Source organism: Phyllobates terribilis, unplaced genomic scaffold (genome assembly GCF_046119375.1).
Source record: "Phyllobates terribilis strain yellow unplaced genomic scaffold, ASM4611937v1 Scaffold_116__1_contigs__length_5312468, whole genome shotgun sequence".
Classification (NCBI taxonomy): domain Eukaryota; kingdom Metazoa; phylum Chordata; class Amphibia; order Anura; family Dendrobatidae; genus Phyllobates; species Phyllobates terribilis.
In genome coordinates, this window is record NW_027362876.1 from 5234183 (window position 1) to 5257632 (window position 23450).

Consider the following 23450-nt stretch of genomic DNA (forward strand, 5'->3'; position numbering starts at 1 on the left):
CAGTATAGCAATGTCAAGACACCCTGAGATGGTTCCCAGGGTGATTTTAAATATGTATGGGGTTTATAATTGTAGTGGGCAATGGTATAAGGTTATTTTTGGCCATTTTATATGAAAGTGTACTGTCTCTTTAAGAATCTTAACTTTTGAATTGGGGGCTGGAAATCGCAGTATAGCATTTTCAGGACACCTTGGGAAGGTTCCCATGGTGATTTTAAATATGTATGGGGTTTATAATTGTAGTGGGCAATGGTATAAGGTTATTTTTGGCCATTTTATATGAAAGTGTACTGTCTCTTTAAGAAACTTAACTTTTGAATTGGGGGCTGGAAATGGCAGTATAGCACTGTCAAGACACCCTAAGAAGGTTCCCAGGGTGATTTTAAATATGTATGGGGTTTATAATTGTAGTTGTCAATGGTATAAGGTTATTTTTGGCCATTTTATATGAAAGTGTACTGTCTCTTTAAGAAACTTAACTTTTGAATTGGGGGCTGGAAATCGCAGTATAGCATTTTCAGGACACCCTAAGAAGGTTCCCAGGGTGATTTTAAATATGTATGGGGTTTATAATTGTAGTGGGCAATGGTATAAGTTTATTTTTGGCCATTTTATATGAAAGTGTACTGTCTCTTTAAGAAACTTAACTTTTGAATTGGGGGCTGGAAATCGCAGTATAGCACTGTCAAGACACCCTGAGATGGTTCCCAGGGTGATTTTAAATATGTATGGGGTTTATAATTGTAGTGGGCAATGGTATAAGGTTATTTTTGGCCATTTTATATGAAAGTGTACTGTCTCTTTAAGAATCTTAACTTTTGAATTGGGGGCTGGAAATCGCAGTATAGCATTTTCAGGACACCTTGGGAAGGTTCCCATGGTGATTTTAAATATGTATGGGGTTTATAATTGTAGTGGGCAATGGTATAAGGTTATTTTTGCCCATTTTATATGAAAGTGTACTGTCTCTTTAAGAAATTTCACTTTTGAATTGGGGCTGGAAATCGCAGTATAGCACTGTCAAGACACCCTAAGAAGGTTCCCAGGGTGATTATAAATATGTATGGGGTTTATAATTGTAGCGGGCAATGGTATAAGGTTATTTTTGGCCATTTTATATGAAAGTGTACTGTCTTTTTAAGAAACTTAACTTTTGAATTGGGGGCTGGAAATCGCAGTATAGCACTGTCAATACACCCTAAGAAGGTTCCCAGGGTGATTTTAAATATGTATGGGGTTTATAATTGTAGTGGGCAATGGTATAAGGTTATTTTTGGCCATTTTATATGAAAGTGTACTGTCTCTTTAAGAAACTTAACTTTTGAATTGGGGGCTGGAAATCGCAGTATAGCACTGTCAAGACACCCTAAGAAGGTTCCCAGGGTGATTTTAAATATGGATGGGGTTTATAATTGTAGTGGGCAATGGTATAAGGTTATTTTTGGCCATTTTATATGAAAGTGTACTGTCTCTTTAAGGAAGTTAACTTTTGAATTGGGGGCTGGAAATCGCAGTATAGCACTGTCAATACACCCTAAGAAGGTTCCCAGGGTGATTTTAAATATGTATGGGGTTTATAATTGTAGTGGGCAATGGTATAAGGTTATTTTTGGCCATTTTATATGAAAGTGTACTGTCTCTTTAAGAAACTTAACTTTTGAATTGGGGGCTGGAAATCGCAGTATAGCGCTGTCAAGACACCCTAAGAAGGTTCCCAGGGTGATTTTAAATATGTATGGGGTTTATAATTGTAGTGGGCAATGGTATAAGGTTATTTTTGGCCATTTTATATGAAAGTGTACTGTCTCTTTAAGAACTTAACTTTTGAAATAGGGGCTGGAAATCACAGTATAGCACTGTCAAGACACCCTAAGAAGGTTCCCAGGGTGATTTTAAATATGTATGGGGTTTATAATTGTAGTGGGCAATGGTATAAGGTTATTTTTGGCCATTTTATATGAAAGTGTACTGTCTCTTTAAGAACTTAACTTTTGAAATAGGGGCTGGAAATCACAGTATAGCACTGTCAAGACACCCTAAGAAGGTTCCCAGGGTGATTTTAAATATGTATGGGGTTTATAATTGTAGTTGTCAATGGTATAAGGTTATTTTTGGCCATTTTATATGAAAGTGTACTGTCTCTTTAAGAACTTAACTTTTGAAATAGGGGCTGGAAATCACAGTATAGCACTGTCAAGACACCCTAAGAAGGTTCCCAGGGTGATTTTAAATATGTATGGGGTTTATAATTGTAGTGGGCAATGGTATAAGGTTATTTTTGGCCATTTTATATGAAAGTGTACTGTCTCTTTAAGAAACTTAACTTTTGAATTGGGGGCTGGAAATCGCAGTATAGCAATGTCAAGACACCCTGAGATGGTTCCCAGGGTGATTTTAAATATGTATGGGGTTTATAATTGTAGTGGGCAATGGTATAAGGTTATTTTTGGCCATTTTATATGAAAGTGTACTGTCTCTTTAAGAATCTTAACTTTTGAATTGGGGGCTGGAAATCGCAGTATAGCATTTTCAGGACACCTTGGGAAGGTTCCCATGGTGATTTTAAATATGTATGGGGTTTATAATTGTAGTGGGCAATGGTATAAGGTTATTTTTGGCCATTTTATATGAAAGTGTACTGTCTCTTTAAGAAACTTAACTTTTGAATTGGGGGCTGGAAATGGCAGTATAGCACTGTCAAGACACCCTAAGAAGGTTCCCAGGGTGATTTTAAATATGTATGGGGTTTATAATTGTAGTTGTCAATGGTATAAGGTTATTTTTGGCCATTTTATATGAAAGTGTACTGTCTCTTTAAGAACTTAACTTTTGAATTGGAGGCTGCAAAGCGCAGTATAGCACTGTCAAGACACCCAAAGAAGGTTCCCAGGGTGATTTTAAATATGTATGGGGTTTATAATTGTAGTGGGCAATGGTATAAGGTTATTTTTGGCCATTTTATATGAAAGTGTACTGTCTCTTTAAGAAACTTAACTTTTGAATTGGGGGCTGGAAATCGCAGTATAGCATTTTCAGGACACCCTAAGAAGGTTCCCAGGGTGATTTTAAATATGTATGGGGTTTATAATTGTAGTGGGCAATGGTATAAGGTTATTTTTGGCCATTTTATATGAAAGTGTACTGTCTCTTTAACAAACTTAACTTTTGAATTGGGGGCTGGAAATCGCAGTATTGCACTGTCAAAACACCCTGAGATGGTTCCCAGGGTGATTTTAAATATGTATGGGGTTTATAATTGTAGTGGGCAATGGTATAAGGTTATTTTTGGCCATTTTATATGAAAGTGTACTGTCTCTTTAAGAATCTTAACTTTTGAATTGGGGGCTGGAAATCGCAGTATAGCATTTTCAGGACACCTTGGGAAGGTTCCCATGGTGATTTTAAATATGTATGGGGTTTATAATTGTAGTGGGCAATGGTATAAGGTTATTTTTGGCCATTTTATATGAAAGTGTACTGTCTCTTTAAGAAACTTAACTTTTGAATTGGGGGCTGGAAATCGCAGTATAGCATTTTCAGGACACCCTAAGAAAGTTCCCAGAGTGATTTTAAATATGTATGGGGTTTATAATTGTAGTGGGCAATGGTATAAGGTTATTTTTGGCCATTTTATATGAAAGTGTACTGTCTCTTAAAGAAACTTAACTTTTGAATTGGGGGCTGGAAATCGCAGTATAGCACTGTCAAGACACCCTAAGAAGGTTCCCAGGGTGATTTTAAATATGTATGGGGTTTATAATTGTAGTGGGCAATGGTATAAGGTTATTTTTGGCCATTTTATATGAAAGTGTACTGTCTCTTTAAGAAATTTCACTTTTGAATTGGGGGCTGGAAATCGCAGTATAGCACTGCCAAGACACCCTAAGAAGGTTCCCAGGGTGATTTTAAATATGTATGGGGTTTATAATTGTAGTGGGCAATGGTATAAGGTTATTTTTGGCCATTTTATATGAAAGTGTACTGTCTCTTTAAGAACTTAACTTTTGAAATAGGGGCTGGAAATCACAGTATAGCACTGTCAAGACACCCTAAGAAGGTTCCCAGGGTGATTTTAAATATGTATGGGGTTTATAATTGTAGTGGGCAATGGTATAAGGTTATTTTTGGCCATTTTATATGAAAGTGTACTGTCTCTTTAAGAACTTAACTTTTGAAATAGGGGCTGGAAATCACAGTATAGCACTGTCAAGACACCCTAAGAAGGTTCCCAGGGTGATTTTAAATATGTATGGGGTTTATAATTGTAGTTGTCAATGGTATAAGGTTATTTTTGGCCATTTTATATGAAAGTGTACTGTCTCTTTAAGAACTTAACTTTTGAAATAGGGGCTGGAAATCACAGTATAGCACTGTCAAGACACCCTAAGAAGGTTCCCAGGGTGATTTTAAATATGTATGGGGTTTATAATTGTAGTGGGCAATGGTATAAGGTTATTTTTGGCCATTTTATATGAAAGTGTACTGTCTCTTTAAGAAACTTAACTTTTGAATTGGGGGCTGGAAATCGCAGTATAGCAATGTCAAGACACCCTGAGATGGTTCCCAGGGTGATTTTAAATATGTATGGGGTTTATAATTGTAGTGGGCAATGGTATAAGGTTATTTTTGGCCATTTTATATGAAAGTGTACTGTCTCTTTAAGAATCTTAACTTTTGAATTGGGGGCTGGAAATCGCAGTATAGCATTTTCAGGACACCTTGGGAAGGTTCCCATGGTGATTTTAAATATGTATGGGGTTTATAATTGTAGTGGGCAATGGTATAAGGTTATTTTTGGCCATTTTATATGAAAGTGTACTGTCTCTTTAACAAACTTAACTTTTGAATTGGGGGCTGGAAATCGCAGTATTGCACTGTCAAAACACCCTGAGATGGTTCCCAGGGTGATTTTAAATATGTATGGGGTTTATAATTGTAGTGGGCAATGGTATAAGGTTATTTTTGGCCATTTTATATGAAAGTGTACTGTCTCTTTAAGAATCTTAACTTTTGAATTGGGGGCTGGAAATCGCAGTATAGCATTTTCAGGACACCTTGGGAAGGTTCCCATGGTGATTTTAAATATGTATGGGGTTTATAATTGTAGTGGGCAATGGTATAAGGTTATTTTTGGCCATTTTATATGAAAGTGTACTGTCTCTTTAAGAAACTTAACTTTTGAATTGGGGGCTGGAAATCGCAGTATAGCATTTTCAGGACACCCTAAGAAAGTTCCCAGAGTGATTTTAAATATGTATGGGGTTTATAATTGTAGTGGGCAATGGTATAAGGTTATTTTTGGCCATTTTATATGAAAGTGTACTGTCTCTTAAAGAAACTTAACTTTTGAATTGGGGGCTGGAAATCGCAGTATAGCACTGTCAAGACACCCTAAGAAGGTTCCCAGGGTGATTTTAAATATGTATGGGGTTTATAATTGTAGTGGGCAATGGTATAAGGTTATTTTTGGCCATTTTATATGAAAGTGTACTGTCTCTTTAAGAACTTAACTTTTGAAATAGGGGCTGGAAATCACAGTATAGCACTGTCAAGACACCCTAAGAAGGTTCCCAGGGTGATTTTAAATATGTATGGGGTTTATAATTGTAGTGGGCAATGGTATAAGGTTATTTTTGGCCATTTTATATGAAAGTGTACTGTCTCTTTAAGAACTTAACTTTTGAAATAGGGGCTGGAAATCACAGTATAGCACTGTCAAGACACCCTAAGAAGGTTCCCAGGGTGATTTTAAATATGTATGGGGTTTATAATTGTAGTTGTCAATGGTATAAGGTTATTTTTGGCCATTTTATATGAAAGTGTACTGTCTCTTTAAGAACTTAACTTTTGAAATAGGGGCTGGAAATCACAGTATAGCACTGTCAAGACACCCTAAGAAGGTTCCCAGGGTGATTTTAAATATGTATGGGGTTTATAATTGTAGTGGGCAATGGTATAAGGTTATTTTTGGCCATTTTATATGAAAGTGTACTGTCTCTTTAAGAAACTTAACTTTTGAATTGGGGGCTGGAAATCGCAGTATAGCAATGTCAAGACACCCTGAGATGGTTCCCAGGGTGATTTTAAATATGTATGGGGTTTATAATTGTAGTGGGCAATGGTATAAGGTTATTTTTGGCCATTTTATATGAAAGTGTACTGTCTCTTTAAGAAACTTAACTTTTGAATTGGGGGCTGGAAATCGCAGTATAGCACTGTCAAGACACCCTGAGATGGTTCCCAGGGTGATTTTAAATATGTATGGGGTTTATAATTGTAGTGGGCAATGGTATAAGCTTATTTTTGGCCATTTTATATGAAAGTGTACTGTCTCTTTAAGAAATTTCACTTTTGAATTGGGGGCTGGAAATCGCAGTATAGCACTGTCAAGACACCCTAAGAAGGTTCCCAGGGTGATTATAAATATGTATGGGGTTTATAATTGTAGTGGGCAATGGTATAAGGTTATTTTTGGCCATTTTATATGAAAGTGTACTGTCTCTTTAAGAAACTTAACTTTTGAATTGGGGGCTGGAAATCGCAGTATAGCACTGTCAAGACACCCTAAGAAGGTTCCCAGGGTGATTTTAAATATGTATGGGGTTTATAATTGTAGCGGACAATGGTATAAGGTTATTTTTGGCCATTTTATATGAAAGTGTACTGTCTCTTTAAGAAATTTAACTTTTGAATTGGGGGCTGGAAATCGCAGTATAGCACTGTCAAGACACCCTAAGAAGGTTCCCAGGGTGATTTTAAATATGTATGGGGTTTATAATTGTAGTGGGCAATGGTATAAGGTTATTTTTGGCCATTTTATATGAAGGTGTACTGTCTTTTTAAGAAACTTAACTTTTGAATTGGGGGCTGGAAATCGCAGTATAGCACTGTCAAGACACCCTAAGATGGTTCCCAGGGTGATTTTAAATATGGATGGGGTTTATAATTGTAGTGGGCAATGGTATAAGGTTATTTTTGTCCATTTTATATGAAAGTGTACTGTCTCTTTAAGAAACTTAACTTTTGAATTGGGGGCTGGAAATCGCAGTATAGCACTGTCAAGACACTCTGAGATGGTTCCCAGGGTGATTTTAAATATGTATGGGGTTTATAATTGTAGTGGGCAATGGTATAAGGTTATTTTTGGCCATTTTATATGAAAGTGTACTGTCTCTTTAAGAATCTTAACTTTTGAATTGGGGGCTGGAAATCGCAGTATAGCATTTTCAGGACACCCTGGGAAGGTTCCCATGGTGATTTTAAATATGTATGGGCTTTATAATTGTAGTGGGCAATGGTATAAGGTTATTTTTGGCCATTTTATATGAAAGTGTACTGTCTCTTTAAGAAATTTCACTTTTGAATTGGGGGCTGGAAATCGCAGTATAGCACTGTCAAGACACCCTAAGAAGGTTCCCAGGGTGATTATAAATATGTATGGGGTTTATAATTGTAGCGGGCAATGGTATAAGGTTATTTTTGGCCATTTTATATGAAAGTGTACTGTCTCTTTAAGAAACTTAACTTTTGAATTGGGGGCTGGAAATCGCAGTATAGCACAGTCAAGACATCCTAAGAAGGTTCCCAGGGTGATTTTAAATATGTATGGGGTTTATAATTGTAGTGGGCAATGGTATAAGGTTATTTTTGGCCATTTTATATGAAAGTGTACTGTCTCTTTAAGAAACTTAACTTTTGAATTGGGGGCTGGAAATCGCAGTATAGCATTTTCAGGACACCCTAAGAAGGTTCCCAGGGTGATTTTAAATATGTATGGGGTTTATAATTGTAGTGGGCAATGGTATAAGGTTATTTTTGGCCATTTTATATGAAAGTGTACTGTCTCTTTAAGAAACTTAACTTTTGAATTGGGGGCTGGAAATCGCAGTATAGCACTGTCAAGACACCCTGAGATGGTTCCCAGGGTGATTTTAAATATGTATGGGGTTTATAATTGTAGTGGGCAATGGTATAAGGTTATTTTTGGCCATTTTATATGAAAGTGTACTGTCTCTTTAAGAATCTTAACTTTTGAATTGGGGGCTGGAAATCGCAGTATAGCATTTTCAGGACACCTTGGGAAGGTTCCCATGGTGATTTTAAATATGTATGGGGTTTATAATTGTAGTGGGCAATGGTATAAGGTTATTTTTGCCCATTTTATATGAAAGTGTACTGTCTCTTTAAGAAATTTCACTTTTGAATTGGGGCTGGAAATCGCAGTATAGCACTGTCAAGACACCCTAAGAAGGTTCCCAGGGTGATTATAAATATGTATGGGGTTTATAATTGTAGCGGGCAATGGTATAAGGTTATTTTTGGCCATTTTATATGAAAGTGTACTGTCTTTTTAAGAAACTTAACTTTTGAATTGGGGGCTGGAAATCGCAGTATAGCACTGTCAAGACACCCTAAGATGGTTCCCAGGGTGATTTTAAATATGTATGGGGTTTATAATTGTAGTGGGCAATGGTATAAGGTTATTTTTGGCCATTTTCTATGAAAGTGTACTGTCTCTTTAAGAAACTTAACTTTTGAATTGGGGGCTGGAAATCGCAGTATAGCACTGTCAAGACACCCTAAGAAGGTTCCCAGGGTGATTTTAAATATGTATGGGGTTTATAATTGTAGTGGGCAATGGTATAAGGTTATTTTTGGCCATTTTATATGAAAGTGTACTGTCTCTTTAAGAAACTTAACTTTTGAATTGGGGGCTGGAAATGGCAGTATAGCACTGTCAAGACACCCTAAGAAGGTTCCCAGGGTGATTTTAAATATGGATGGGGTTTATAATTGTAGTTGTCAATGGTATAAGGTTTTTTTTGGCCATTTTATATGAAAGTGTACTGTCTCTTTAAGAACTTAACTTTTGAATTAGGGGCTGGAAATCACAGTATAGCACTGTCAAGACACCCTAAGAAGGTTCCCAGGGTGATTTTAAATATGTATGGGGTTTATAATTGTAGTGGGCAATGGTATAAGGTTATTTTTAGCCATTTTATATGAAAGTGTACTGTCTCTTTAAGAAACTTAACTTTTGAATTGGAGGCTGCAAAGCGCAGTATAGCACTGTCAAGACACCCAAAGAAGGTTCCCAGGGTGATTTTAAATATGTATGGGGTTTATAATTGTAGTGGGCAATGGTATAAGGTTATTTTTGGCCATTTTATATGAAAGTGTACTGTCTCTTTAAGAAACTTAACTTTTGAATTGGGGCTGGAAATCGCAGTATAGCATTTTCAGGACACCTTGGGAAGGTTCCCATGGTGATTTTAAATATGTATGGGGTTTATAATTGTAGTGGGCAATGGTATAAGGTTATTTTTGCCCATTTTATATGAAAGTGTACTGTCTCTTTAAGAAATTTCACTTTTGAATTGGGACTGGAAATCGCAGTATAGCACTGTCAAGACACCCTAAGAAGGTTCCCAGGGTGATTATAAATATGTATGGGGTTTATAATTGTAGCGGGCAATGGTATAAGGTTATTTTTGGCCATTTTATATGAAAGTGTACTGTCTTTTTAAGAAACTTAACTTTTGAATTGGGGGCTGGAAATCGCAGTATAGCACTGTCAAGACACCCTAAGATGGTTCCCAGGGTGATTTTAAATATGGATGGGGTTTATAATTGTAGTGGGCAATGGTATAAGGTTATTTTTGGCCATTTTCTATGAAAGTGTACTGTCTCTTTAAGAAACTTAACTTTTGAATTGGGGGCTGGAAATCGCAGTATAGCACTGTCAATACACCCTAAGAAGGTTCCCAGGGTGATTTTAAATATGTATGGGGTTTATAATTGTAGTGGGCAATGGTATAAGGTTATTTTTGGCCATTTTATATGAAAGTGTACTGTCTCTTTAAGAAACTTAACTTTTGAATTGGGGGCTGGAAATCGCAGTATAGCACTGTCAAGACACCCTAAGAAGGTTCCCAGGGTGATTTTAAATATGGATGGGGTTTATAATTGTAGTGGGCAATGGTATAAGGTTATTTTTGGCCATTTTATATGAAAGTGTACTGTCTCTTTAAGGAAGTTAACTTTTGAATTGGGGGCTGGAAATCGCAGTATAGCACTGTCAATACACCCTAAGAAGGTTCCCAGGGTGATTTTAAATATGTATGGGGTTTATAATTGTAGTGGGCAATGGTATAAGGTTATTTTTGGCCATTTTATATGAAAGTGTACTGTCTCTTTAAGAAACTTAACTTTTGAATTGGGGGCTGGAAATCGCAGTATAGCGCTGTCAAGACACCCTAAGAAGGTTCCCAGGGTGATTTTAAATATGTATGGGGTTTATAATTGTAGTGGGCAATGGTATAAGGTTATTTTTGGCCATTTTATATGAAAGTGTACTGTCTCTTTAAGAAAGTTAACTTTTGAATTGGGGGCTGGAAATCGCAGTATAGCACTGTCAAGACACCCTAAGAAGGTTCCCAGGGTGATTTTAAATATGTATGGGGTTTATAATTGTAGTTGTCAATGGTATAAGGTTATTTTTGGCCATTTTATATGAAAGTGTACTGTCTCTTTAAGAACTTAACTTTTGAAATAGGGGCTGGAAATCACAGTATAGCACTGTCAAGACACCCTAAGAAGGTTCCCAGGGTGATTTTAAATATGTATGGGGTTTATAATTGTAGTGGGCAATGGTATAAGGTTATTTTTGGCCATTTTATATGAAAGTGTACTGTCTCTTTAAGAAACTTAACTTTTGAATTGGGGGCTGGAAATCGCAGTATAGCAATGTCAAGACACCCTGAGATGGTTCCCAGGGTGATTTTAAATATGTATGGGGTTTATAATTGTAGTGGGCAATGGTATAAGGTTATTTTTGGCCATTTTATATGAAAGTGTACTGTCTCTTTAAGAATCTTAACTTTTGAATTGGGGGCTGGAAATCGCAGTATAGCATTTTCAGGACACCTTGGGAAGGTTCCCATGGTGATTTTAAATATGTATGGGGTTTATAATTGTAGTGGGCAATGGTATAAGGTTATTTTTGGCCATTTTATATGAAAGTGTACTGTCTCTTTAAGAAACTTAACTTTTGAATTGGGGGCTGGAAATGGCAGTATAGCACTGTCAAGACACCCTAAGAAGGTTCCCAGGGTGATTTTAAATATGTATGGGGTTTATAATTGTAGTTGTCAATGGTATAAGGTTATTTTTGGCCATTTTATATGAAAGTGTACTGTCTCTTTAAGAAACTTAACTTTTGAATTGGGGGCTGGAAATCGCAGTATAGCATTTTCAGGACACCCTAAGAAGGTTCCCAGGGTGATTTTAAATATGTATGGGGTTTATAATTGTAGTGGGCAATGGTATAAGTTTATTTTTGGCCATTTTATATGAAAGTGTACTGTCTCTTTAAGAAACTTAACTTTTGAATTGGGGGCTGGAAATCGCAGTATAGCACTGTCAAGACACCCTGAGATGGTTCCCAGGGTGATTTTAAATATGTATGGGGTTTATAATTGTAGTGGGCAATGGTATAAGGTTATTTTTGGCCATTTTATATGAAAGTGTACTGTCTCTTTAAGAATCTTAACTTTTGAATTGGGGGCTGGAAATCGCAGTATAGCATTTTCAGGACACCTTGGGAAGGTTCCCATGGTGATTTTAAATATGTATGGGGTTTATAATTGTAGTGGGCAATGGTATAAGGTTATTTTTGCCCATTTTATATGAAAGTGTACTGTCTCTTTAAGAAATTTCACTTTTGAATTGGGGCTGGAAATCGCAGTATAGCACTGTCAAGACACCCTAAGAAGGTTCCCAGGGTGATTATAAATATGTATGGGGTTTATAATTGTAGCGGGCAATGGTATAAGGTTATTTTTGGCCATTTTATATGAAAGTGTACTGTCTTTTTAAGAAACTTAACTTTTGAATTGGGGGCTGGAAATCGCAGTATAGCACTGTCAATACACCCTAAGAAGGTTCCCAGGGTGATTTTAAATATGTATGGGGTTTATAATTGTAGTGGGCAATGGTATAAGGTTATTTTTGGCCATTTTATATGAAAGTGTACTGTCTCTTTAAGAAACTTAACTTTTGAATTGGGGGCTGGAAATCGCAGTATAGCACTGTCAAGACACCCTAAGAAGGTTCCCAGGGTGATTTTAAATATGGATGGGGTTTATAATTGTAGTGGGCAATGGTATAAGGTTATTTTTGGCCATTTTATATGAAAGTGTACTGTCTCTTTAAGGAAGTTAACTTTTGAATTGGGGGCTGGAAATCGCAGTATAGCACTGTCAATACACCCTAAGAAGGTTCCCAGGGTGATTTTAAATATGTATGGGGTTTATAATTGTAGTGGGCAATGGTATAAGGTTATTTTTGGCCATTTTATATGAAAGTGTACTGTCTCTTTAAGAAACTTAACTTTTGAATTGGGGGCTGGAAATCGCAGTATAGCGCTGTCAAGACACCCTAAGAAGGTTCCCAGGGTGATTTTAAATATGTATGGGGTTTATAATTGTAGTGGGCAATGGTATAAGGTTATTTTTGGCCATTTTATATGAAAGTGTACTGTCTCTTTAAGAACTTAACTTTTGAAATAGGGGCTGGAAATCACAGTATAGCACTGTCAAGACACCCTAAGAAGGTTCCCAGGGTGATTTTAAATATGTATGGGGTTTATAATTGTAGTGGGCAATGGTATAAGGTTATTTTTGGCCATTTTATATGAAAGTGTACTGTCTCTTTAAGAACTTAACTTTTGAAATAGGGGCTGGAAATCACAGTATAGCACTGTCAAGACACCCTAAGAAGGTTCCCAGGGTGATTTTAAATATGTATGGGGTTTATAATTGTAGTTGTCAATGGTATAAGGTTATTTTTGGCCATTTTATATGAAAGTGTACTGTCTCTTTAAGAACTTAACTTTTGAAATAGGGGCTGGAAATCACAGTATAGCACTGTCAAGACACCCTAAGAAGGTTCCCAGGGTGATTTTAAATATGTATGGGGTTTATAATTGTAGTGGGCAATGGTATAAGGTTATTTTTGGCCATTTTATATGAAAGTGTACTGTCTCTTTAAGAAACTTAACTTTTGAATTGGGGGCTGGAAATCGCAGTATAGCAATGTCAAGACACCCTGAGATGGTTCCCAGGGTGATTTTAAATATGTATGGGGTTTATAATTGTAGTGGGCAATGGTATAAGGTTATTTTTGGCCATTTTATATGAAAGTGTACTGTCTCTTTAAGAATCTTAACTTTTGAATTGGGGGCTGGAAATCGCAGTATAGCATTTTCAGGACACCTTGGGAAGGTTCCCATGGTGATTTTAAATATGTATGGGGTTTATAATTGTAGTGGGCAATGGTATAAGGTTATTTTTGGCCATTTTATATGAAAGTGTACTGTCTCTTTAAGAAACTTAACTTTTGAATTGGGGGCTGGAAATGGCAGTATAGCACTGTCAAGACACCCTAAGAAGGTTCCCAGGGTGATTTTAAATATGTATGGGGTTTATAATTGTAGTTGTCAATGGTATAAGGTTATTTTTGGCCATTTTATATGAAAGTGTACTGTCTCTTTAAGAACTTAACTTTTGAATTGGAGGCTGCAAAGCGCAGTATAGCACTGTCAAGACACCCAAAGAAGGTTCCCAGGGTGATTTTAAATATGTATGGGGTTTATAATTGTAGTGGGCAATGGTATAAGGTTATTTTTGGCCATTTTATATGAAAGTGTACTGTCTCTTTAAGAAACTTAACTTTTGAATTGGGGGCTGGAAATCGCAGTATAGCATTTTCAGGACACCCTAAGAAGGTTCCCAGGGTGATTTTAAATATGTATGGGGTTTATAATTGTAGTGGGCAATGGTATAAGGTTATTTTTGGCCATTTTATATGAAAGTGTACTGTCTCTTTAACAAACTTAACTTTTGAATTGGGGGCTGGAAATCGCAGTATTGCACTGTCAAAACACCCTGAGATGGTTCCCAGGGTGATTTTAAATATGTATGGGGTTTATAATTGTAGTGGGCAATGGTATAAGGTTATTTTTGGCCATTTTATATGAAAGTGTACTGTCTCTTTAAGAATCTTAACTTTTGAATTGGGGGCTGGAAATCGCAGTATAGCATTTTCAGGACACCTTGGGAAGGTTCCCATGGTGATTTTAAATATGTATGGGGTTTATAATTGTAGTGGGCAATGGTATAAGGTTATTTTTGGCCATTTTATATGAAAGTGTACTGTCTCTTTAAGAAACTTAACTTTTGAATTGGGGGCTGGAAATCGCAGTATAGCATTTTCAGGACACCCTAAGAAAGTTCCCAGAGTGATTTTAAATATGTATGGGGTTTATAATTGTAGTGGGCAATGGTATAAGGTTATTTTTGGCCATTTTATATGAAAGTGTACTGTCTCTTAAAGAAACTTAACTTTTGAATTGGGGGCTGGAAATCGCAGTATAGCACTGTCAAGACACCCTAAGAAGGTTCCCAGGGTGATTTTAAATATGTATGGGGTTTATAATTGTAGTGGGCAATGGTATAAGGTTATTTTTGGCCATTTTATATGAAAGTGTACTGTCTCTTTAAGAAATTTCACTTTTGAATTGGGGGCTGGAAATCGCAGTATAGCACTGCCAAGACACCCTAAGAAGGTTCCCAGGGTGATTTTAAATATGTATGGGGTTTATAATTGTAGTGGGCAATGGTATAAGGTTATTTTTGGCCATTTTATATGAAAGTGTACTGTCTCTTTAAGAACTTAACTTTTGAAATAGGGGCTGGAAATCACAGTATAGCACTGTCAAGACACCCTAAGAAGGTTCCCAGGGTGATTTTAAATATGTATGGGGTTTATAATTGTAGTGGGCAATGGTATAAGGTTATTTTTGGCCATTTTATATGAAAGTGTACTGTCTCTTTAAGAACTTAACTTTTGAAATAGGGGCTGGAAATCACAGTATAGCACTGTCAAGACACCCTAAGAAGGTTCCCAGGGTGATTTTAAATATGTATGGGGTTTATAATTGTAGTTGTCAATGGTATAAGGTTATTTTTGGCCATTTTATATGAAAGTGTACTGTCTCTTTAAGAACTTAACTTTTGAAATAGGGGCTGGAAATCACAGTATAGCACTGTCAAGACACCCTAAGAAGGTTCCCAGGGTGATTTTAAATATGTATGGGGTTTATAATTGTAGTGGGCAATGGTATAAGGTTATTTTTGGCCATTTTATATGAAAGTGTACTGTCTCTTTAAGAAACTTAACTTTTGAATTGGGGGCTGGAAATCGCAGTATAGCAATGTCAAGACACCCTGAGATGGTTCCCAGGGTGATTTTAAATATGTATGGGGTTTATAATTGTAGTGGGCAATGGTATAAGGTTATTTTTGGCCATTTTATATGAAAGTGTACTGTCTCTTTAAGAATCTTAACTTTTGAATTGGGGGCTGGAAATCGCAGTATAGCATTTTCAGGACACCTTGGGAAGGTTCCCATGGTGATTTTAAATATGTATGGGGTTTATAATTGTAGTGGGCAATGGTATAAGGTTATTTTTGGCCATTTTATATGAAAGTGTACTGTCTCTTTAACAAACTTAACTTTTGAATTGGGGGCTGGAAATCGCAGTATTGCACTGTCAAAACACCCTGAGATGGTTCCCAGGGTGATTTTAAATATGTATGGGGTTTATAATTGTAGTGGGCAATGGTATAAGGTTATTTTTGGCCATTTTATATGAAAGTGTACTGTCTCTTTAAGAATCTTAACTTTTGAATTGGGGGCTGGAAATCGCAGTATAGCATTTTCAGGACACCTTGGGAAGGTTCCCATGGTGATTTTAAATATGTATGGGGTTTATAATTGTAGTGGGCAATGGTATAAGGTTATTTTTGGCCATTTTATATGAAAGTGTACTGTCTCTTTAAGAAACTTAACTTTTGAATTGGGGGCTGGAAATCGCAGTATAGCATTTTCAGGACACCCTAAGAAAGTTCCCAGAGTGATTTTAAATATGTATGGGGTTTATAATTGTAGTGGGCAATGGTATAAGGTTATTTTTGGCCATTTTATATGAAAGTGTACTGTCTCTTAAAGAAACTTAACTTTTGAATTGGGGGCTGGAAATCGCAGTATAGCACTGTCAAGACACCCTAAGAAGGTTCCCAGGGTGATTTTAAATATGTATGGGGTTTATAATTGTAGTGGGCAATGGTATAAGGTTATTTTTGGCCATTTTATATGAAAGTGTACTGTCTCTTTAAGAACTTAACTTTTGAAATAGGGGCTGGAAATCACAGTATAGCACTGTCAAGACACCCTAAGAAGGTTCCCAGGGTGATTTTAAATATGTATGGGGTTTATAATTGTAGTGGGCAATGGTATAAGGTTATTTTTGGCCATTTTATATGAAAGTGTACTGTCTCTTTAAGAACTTAACTTTTGAAATAGGGGCTGGAAATCACAGTATAGCACTGTCAAGACACCCTAAGAAGGTTCCCAGGGTGATTTTAAATATGTATGGGGTTTATAATTGTAGTTGTCAATGGTATAAGGTTATTTTTGGCCATTTTATATGAAAGTGTACTGTCTCTTTAAGAACTTAACTTTTGAAATAGGGGCTGGAAATCACAGTATAGCACTGTCAAGACACCCTAAGAAGGTTCCCAGGGTGATTTTAAATATGTATGGGGTTTATAATTGTAGTGGGCAATGGTATAAGGTTATTTTTGGCCATTTTATATGAAAGTGTACTGTCTCTTTAAGAAACTTAACTTTTGAATTGGGGGCTGGAAATCGCAGTATAGCAATGTCAAGACACCCTGAGATGGTTCCCAGGGTGATTTTAAATATGTATGGGGTTTATAATTGTAGTGGGCAATGGTATAAGGTTATTTTTGGCCATTTTATATGAAAGTGTACTGTCTCTTTAAGAATCTTAACTTTTGAATTGGGGGCTGGAAATCGCAGTATAGCATTTTCAGGACACCTTGGGAAGGTTCCCATGGTGATTTTAAATATGTATGGGGTTTATAATTGTAGTGGGCAATGGTATAAGGTTATTTTTGGCCATTTTATATGAAAGTGTACTGTCTCTTTAAGAAACTTAACTTTTGAATTGGGGGCTGGAAATGGCAGTATAGCACTGTCAAGACACCCTAAGAAGGTTCCCAGGGTGATTTTAAATATGTATGGGGTTTATAATTGTAGTTGTCAATGGTATAAGGTTATTTTTGGCCATTTTATATGAAAGTGTACTGTCTCTTTAAGAACTTAACTTTTGAATTGGAGGCTGCAAAGCGCAGTATAGCACTGTCAAGACACCCAAAGAAGGTTCCCAGGGTGATTTTAAATATGTATGGGGTTTATAATTGTAGTGGGCAATGGTATAAGGTTATTTTTGGCCATTTTATATGAAAGTGTACTGTCTTTTTAAGAAACTTAACTTTTGAATTGGGGGCTGGAAATCGCAGTATAGCACTGTCAATACACCCTAAGAAGGTTCCCAGGGTGATTTTAAATATGTATGGGGTTTATAATTGTAGTGGGCAATGGTATAAGGTTATTTTTGGCCATTTTATATGAAAGTGTACTGTCTCTTTAAGAAACTTAACTTTTGAATTGGGGGCTGGAAATCGCAGTATAGCACTGTCAAGACACCCTAAGAAGGTTCCCAGGGTGATTTTAAATATGGATGGGGTTTATAATTGTAGTGGGCAATGGTATAAGGTTATTTTTGGCCATTTTATATGAAAGTGTACTGTCTCTTTAAGGAAGTTAACTTTTGAATTGGGGGCTGGAAATCGCAGTATAGCACTGTCAATACACCCTAAGAAGGTTCCCAGGGTGATTTTAAATATGTATGGGGTTTATAATTGTAGTGGGCAATGGTATAAGGTTATTTTTGGCCATTTTATATGAAAGTGTACTGTCTCTTTAAGAAACTTAACTTTTGAATTGGGGGCTGGAAATCGCAGTATAGCGCTGTCAAGACACCCTAAGAAGGTTCCCAGGGTGATTTTAAATATGTATGGGGTTTATAATTGTAGTGGGCAATGGTATAAGGTTATTTTTGGCCATTTTATATGAAAGTGTACTGTCTCTTTAAGAACTTAACTTTTGAAATAGGGGCTGGAAATCACAGTATAGCACTGTCAAGACACCCTAAGAAGGTTCCCAGGGTGATTTTAAATATGTATGGGGTTTATAATTGTAGTGGGCAATGGTATAAGGTTATTTTTGGCCATTTTATATGAAAGTGTACTGTCTCTTTAAGAACTTAACTTTTGAAATAGGGGCTGGAAATCACAGTATAGCACTGTCAAGACACCCTAAGAAGGTTCCCAGGGTGATTTTAAATATGTATGGGGTTTATAATTGTAGTTGTCAATGGTATAAGGTTATTTTTGGCCATTTTATATGAAAGTGTACTGTCTCTTTAAGAACTTAACTTTTGAAATAGGGGCTGGAAATCACAGTATAGCACTGTCAAGACACCCTAAGAAGGTTCCCAGGGTGATTTTAAATATGTATGGGGTTTATAATTGTAGTGGGCAATGGTATAAGGTTATTTTTGGCCATTTTATATGAAAGTGTACTGTCTCTTTAAGAAACTTAACTTTTGAATTGGGGGCTGGAAATCGCAGTATAGCAATGTCAAGACACCCTGAGATGGTTCCCAGGGTGATTTTAAATATGTATGGGGTTTATAATTGTAGTGGGCAATGGTATAAGGTTATTTTTGGCCATTTTATATGAAAGTGTACTGTCTCTTTAAGAATCTTAACTTTTGAATTGGGGGCTGGAAATCGCAGTATAGCATTTTCAGGACACCTTGGGAAGGTTCCCATGGTGATTTTAAATATGTATGGGGTTTATAATTGTAGTGGGCAATGGTATAAGGTTATTTTTGGCCATTTTATATGAAAGTGTACTGTCTCTTTAAGAAACTTAACTTTTGAATTGGGGGCTGGAAATGGCAGTATAGCACTGTCAAGACACCCTAAGAAGGTTCCCAGGGTGATTTTAAATATGTATGGGGTTTATAATTGTAGTTGTCAATGGTATAAGGTTATTTTTGGCCATTTTATATGAAAGTGTACTGTCTCTTTAAGAACTTAACTTTTGAATTGGAGGCTGCAAAGCGCAGTATAGCACTGTCAAGACACCCAAAGAAGGTTCCCAGGGTGATTTTAAATATGTATGGGGTTTATAATTGTAGTGGGCAATGGTATAAGGTTATTTTTGGCCATTTTATATGAAAGTGTACTGTCTCTTTAAGAAACTTAACTTTTGAATTGGGGGCTGGAAATCGCAGTATAGCATTTTCAGGACACCCTAAGAAGGTTCCCAGGGTGATTTTAAATATGTATGGGGTTTATAATTGTAGTGGGCAATGGTATAAGGTTATTTTTGGCCATTTTATATGAAAGTGTACTGTCTCTTTAACAAACTTAACTTTTGAATTGGGGGCTGGAAATCGCAGTATTGCACTGTCAAAACACCCTGAGATGGTTCCCAGGGTGATTTTAAATATGTATGGGGTTTATAATTGTAGTGGGCAATGGTATAAGGTTATTTTTGGCCATTTTATATGAAAGTGTACTGTCTCTTTAAGAATCTTAACTTTTGAATTGGGGGCTGGAAATCGCAGTATAGCATTTTCAGGACACCTTGGGAAGGTTCCCATGGTGATTTTAAATATGTATGGGGTTTATAATTGTAGTGGGCAATGGTATAAGGTTATTTTTGGCCATTTTATATGAAAGTGTACTGTCTCTTTAAGAAACTTAACTTTTGAATTGGGGGCTGGAAATCGCAGTATAGCATTTTCAGGACACCCTAAGAAAGTTCCCAGAGTGATTTTAAATATGTATGGGGTTTATAATTGTAGTGGGCAATGGTATAAGGTTATTTTTGGCCATTTTATATGAAAGTGTACTGTCTCTTAAAGAAACTTAACTTTTGAATTGGGGGCTGGAAATCGCAGTATAGCACTGTCAAGACACCCTAAGAAGGTTCCCAGGGTGATTTTAAATATGTATGGGGTTTATAATTGTAGTGGGCAATGGTATAAGGTTATTTTTGGCCATTTTATATGAAAGTGTACTGTCTCTTTAAGAAATTTCACTTTTGAATTGGGGGCTGGAAATCGCAGTATAGCACTGCCAAGACACCCTAAGAAGGTTCCCAGGGTGATTTTAAATATGTATGGGGTTTATAATTGTAGTGGGCAATGGTATAAGGTTATTTTTGGCCATTTTATATGAAAGTGTACTGTCTCTTTAAGAACTTAACTTTTGAAATAGGGGCTGGAAATCACAGTATAGCACTGTCAAGACACCCTAAGAAGGTTCCCAGGGTGATTTTAAATATGTATGGGGTTTATAATTGTAGTGGGCAATGGTATAAGGTTATTTTTGGCCATTTTATATGAAAGTGTACTGTCTCTTTAAGAACTTAACTTTTGAAATAGGGGCTGGAAATCACAGTATAGCACTGTCAAGACACCCTAAGAAGGTTCCCAGGGTGATTTTAAATATGTATGGGGTTTATAATTGTAGTTGTCAATGGTATAAGGTTATTTTTGGCCATTTTATATGAAAGTGTACTGTCTCTTTAAGAACTTAACTTTTGAAATAGGGGCTGGAAATCACAGTATAGCACTGTCAAGACACCCTAAGAAGGTTCCCAGGGTGATTTTAAATATGTATGGGGTTTATAATTGTAGTGGGCAATGGTATAAGGTTATTTTTGGCCATTTTATATGAAAGTGTACTGTCTCTTTAAGAAACTTAACTTTTGAATTGGGGGCTGGAAATCGCAGTATAGCAATGTCAAGACACCCTGAGATGGTTCCCAGGGTGATTTTAAATATGTATGGGGTTTATAATTGTAGTGGGCAATGGTATAAGGTTATTTTTGGCCATTTTATATGAAAGTGTACTGTCTCTTTAAGAATCTTAACTTTTGAATTGGGGGCTGGAAATCGCAGTATAGCATTTTCAGGACACCTTGGGAAGGTTCCCATGGTGATTTTAAATATGTATGGGGTTTATAATTGTAGTGGGCAATGGTATAAGGTTATTTTTGGCCATTTTATATGAAAGTGTACTGTCTCTTTAACAAACTTAACTTTTGAATTGGGGGCTGGAAATCGCAGTATTGCACTGTCAAAACACCCTGAGATGGTTCCCAGGGTGATTTTAAATATGTATGGGGTTTATAATTGTAGTGGGAAATGGTATAAGGTTATTTTTGGCCATTTTATATGAAAGTGTACTGTCTCTTTAAGAATCTTAACTTTTGAATTGGGGGCTGGAAATCGCAGTATAGCATTTTCAGGACACCTTGGGAAGGTTCCCATGGTGATTTTAAATATGTATGGGGTTTATAATTGTAGTGGGCAATGGTATAAGGTTATTTTTGGCCATTTTATATGAAAGTGTACTGTCTCTTTAAGAAACTTAACTTTTGAATTGGGGGCTGGAAATCGCAGTATAGCATTTTCAGGACACCCTAAGAAAGTTCCCAGAGTGATTTTAAATATGTATGGGGTTTATAATTGTAGTGGGCAATGGTATAAGGTTATTTTTGGCCATTTTATATGAAAGTGTACTGTCTCTTAAAGAAACTTAACTTTTGAATTGGGGGCTGGAAATCGCAGTATAGCACTGTCAAGACACCCTAAGAAGGTTCCCAGGGTGATTTTAAATATGTATGGGGTTTATAATTGTAGTGGGCAATGGTATAAGGTTATTTTTGGCCATTTTATATGAAAGTGTACTGTCTCTTTAAGAACTTAACTTTTGAAATAGGGGCTGGAAATCACAGTATAGCACTGTCAAGACACCCTAAGAAGGTTCCCAGGGTGATTTTAAATATGTATGGGGTTTATAATTGTAGTGGGCAATGGTATAAGGTTATTTTTGGCCATTTTATATGAAAGTGTACTGTCTCTTTAAGAACTTAACTTTTGAAATAGGGGCTGGAAATCACAGTATAGCACTGTCAAGACACCCTAAGAAGGTTCCCAGGGTGATTTTAAATATGTATGGGGTTTATAATTGTAGTTGTCAATGGTATAAGGTTATTTTTGGCCATTTTATATGAAAGTGTACTGTCTCTTTAAGAACTTAACTTTTGAAATAGGGGCTGGAAATCACAGTATAGCACTGTCAAGACACCCTAAGAAGGTTCCCAGGGTGATTTTAAATATGTATGGGGTTTATAATTGTAGTGGGCAATGGTATAAGGTTATTTTTGGCCATTTTATATGAAAGTGTACTGTCTCTTTAAGAAACTTAACTTTTGAATTGGGGGCTGGAAATCGCAGTATAGCAATGTCAAGACACCCTGAGATGGTTCCCAGGGTGATTTTAAATATGTATGGGGTTTATAATTGTAGTGGGCAATGGTATAAGGTTATTTTTGGCCATTTTATATGAAAGTGTACTGTCTCTTTAAGAATCTTAACTTTTGAATTGGGGGCTGGAAATCGCAGTATAGCATTTTCAGGACACCTTGGGAAGGTTCCCATGGTGATTTTAAATATGTATGGGGTTTATAATTGTAGTGGGCAATGGTATAAGGTTATTTTTGGCCATTTTATATGAAAGTGTACTGTCTCTTTAAGAAACTTAACTTTTGAATTGGGGGCTGGAAATGGCAGTATAGCACTGTCAAGACACCCTAAGAAGGTTCCCAGGGTGATTTTAAATATGTATGGGGTTTATAATTGTAGTTGTCAATGGTATAAGGTTATTTTTGGCCATTTTATATGAAAGTGTACTGTCTCTTTAAGAACTTAACTTTTGAATTGGAGGCTGCAAAGCGCAGTATAGCACTGTCAAGACACCCAAAGAAGGTTCCCAGGGTGATTTTAAATATGTATGGGGTTTATAATTGTAGTGGGCAATGGTATAAGGTTATTTTTGGCCATTTTATATGAAAGTGTACTGTCTCTTTAAGAAACTTAACTTTTGAATTGGGGGCTGGAAATCGCAGTATAGCATTTTCAGGACACCCTAAGAAGGTTCCCAGGGTGATTTTAAATATGTATGGGGTTTATAATTGTAGTGGGCAATGGTATAAGGTTATTTTTGGCCATTTTATATGAAAGTGTACTGTCTCTTTAACAAACTTAACTTTTGAATTGGGGGCTGGAAATCGCAGTATTGCACTGTCAAAACACCCTGAGATGGTTCCCAGGGTGATTTTAAATATGTATGGGGTTTATAATTGTAGTGGGCAATGGTATAAGGTTATTTTTGGCCATTTTATATGAAAGTGTACTGTCTCTTTAAGAATCTTAACTTTTGAATTGGGGGCTGGAAATCGCAGTATAGCATTTTCAGGACACCTTGGGAAGGTTCCCATGGTGATTTTAAATATGTATGGGGTTTATAATTGTAGTGGGCAATGGTATAAGGTTATTTTTGGCCATTTTATATGAAAGTGTACTGTCTCTTTAAGAA